Genomic DNA, 1,933 nt, shown 5'->3' on the forward strand with positions numbered 1-1,933 from the left:
AGAGTAATGTCACGGAAAAGTCAGTATAAAATCAGGATGACTTCTCTAGTTTAGATATAGATCCAGTGTTACATTAAAGCAGTAGTTGCCAGCCATTAATGTTTTTGAAAATATTGCTAACTTCTACATATATGTTGGTTTTTCTTTTACATCACTACATCCTCACCTCTCACATAGGCCAATGAAGAAACATGTATGTAAGCAACAGAAAAACAGTTAAAGTGGATTCTTCTGGGGAGTAAGGAACTATTGCTTTTTATTATAAACACTTTATATTTGAGCAAATACAGGAAATATTTTGCAAAACTATTTTAGAAATAAATAAATTAAATTAAGTATTAATCAAAGCTGGGTACTACTCTTTAACATATAATTACCAGGGTTTAATTTATTTTTAGGCTTGACTTAATATAGCTCTAGTTCAATAGAAAAATCATGAGGCTCTGGGGAAACATGATATAATCTCTTTGATTTAGTTATCTGAAATTCATTCGAAATTTTCTATTTAAGCCATATGATCACTGCCACCCACGTGCCATCTGGTGGCCCATCTCCAGATGGCACCTAGGAAGTCATAAGCCTCTACGATTTTGCCCTATAAATCCAAACCAAGAAAGTGCTTATAAACAGGCTCACATTGCTGAATGGTGAGGTAGAATTTTCCGTGTTTTAGGAAGTATTTTAATTTTAGCTAATTAAACAACAGCGGCAACAACAACGAAAGCCTGCAGTTCCATCTACTCCGTATCATTTGATTGAAATTCTGGGTCTTCTAGAAAAACAACCAGATTCCATGTGGACGAAATTCACCCTCCCAACTTCAATCCCTATTTCTGGTGAATCCACCAAATATAAGAGCTAGTCAGACAATATTGTTATAACATATCTTGTTCGTCATGAAAGTTGCTGTGGGAAATTGACTCTGTTTAATATAAACTCCCAGAACAGTGGTTCTGAGCATTGGTTGTACATTAGAGCCACCCGGGGTGCTGTGAAAAAATCCTGATGCCAAAGAACCACACACCACACGGATTATATGAAATTCTCAGAGACTGTGATCAGACTCTCTGAGAGTGTGAATGAGGCACCTAAGTTTTTAAAGCTTTCCAGATGTTGACGATGTGCAAACAAGTTTGAAAGACACTGACCTAGAAGAGTGCTTATTTGACTTAAAACTGTATGCCCGTGTAAGTAAAGTACTTTGAGGAATTTTCAAAATACGAAAAAGGTGTTGGAATTAACTAGGTCATAATTTTGTGGATTGGAACAAAGACAAGAAGTAAGAGACATGCTTTGGAGGTATACTGAAATATGAAACAAGGTAAAAACCAAACCTTGTATGTGGTTTAGATCTATTGTTATTTTCTAAAGAGCGTTAATCATTCAGTCCTAAAACAATATGTAATCAAAAGGATATGAATGATATAAGCTATTTAATACGCATGAGGAAAATAAACCTCTTGCATAGGAAGAATGAGTTTTCCAAACACCTAATAAAAGCTCTTCCTTACATTGAGTGCAACAGCCTGTTTTAACACACGATAAAAGAAAATAAACATCACAAGAAAAACAGATTATGCATATGTTGTTTCCCCAAACACCACTCTAGTGTTAATTGATTCATTTAGTTTTTTGATAATGCACTGTCCATATATTTATTTGTGTGTATTGTGTGTAACCCTTGGTTTAAGACTGACATAGCTTCAAGTAACTTTATTTGACAATTTCCATTATTTTAAACTCTTATTTACTTTATGTCATTCTCTAGTCTGACCGAGAGTTTAGTATAAAAAGAACATGGCTGTTCATTACAACAACAACTAAAAAAACCCTCACAAGTTTTATTTTCTTTTTAACTTACCTCTACATATTCTCATTATCTCTTTTTAGGACCTTAAAGTCTAAGTGGAAAATAACAGCACTTACATTTCAA

Source organism: Crocuta crocuta, unplaced genomic scaffold (assembly GCF_008692635.1).
Source record: "Crocuta crocuta isolate KB4526 unplaced genomic scaffold, BGI_CrCroc_1.0 scaffold531, whole genome shotgun sequence".
Lineage (NCBI taxonomy): Eukaryota > Metazoa > Chordata > Mammalia > Carnivora > Hyaenidae > Crocuta > Crocuta crocuta.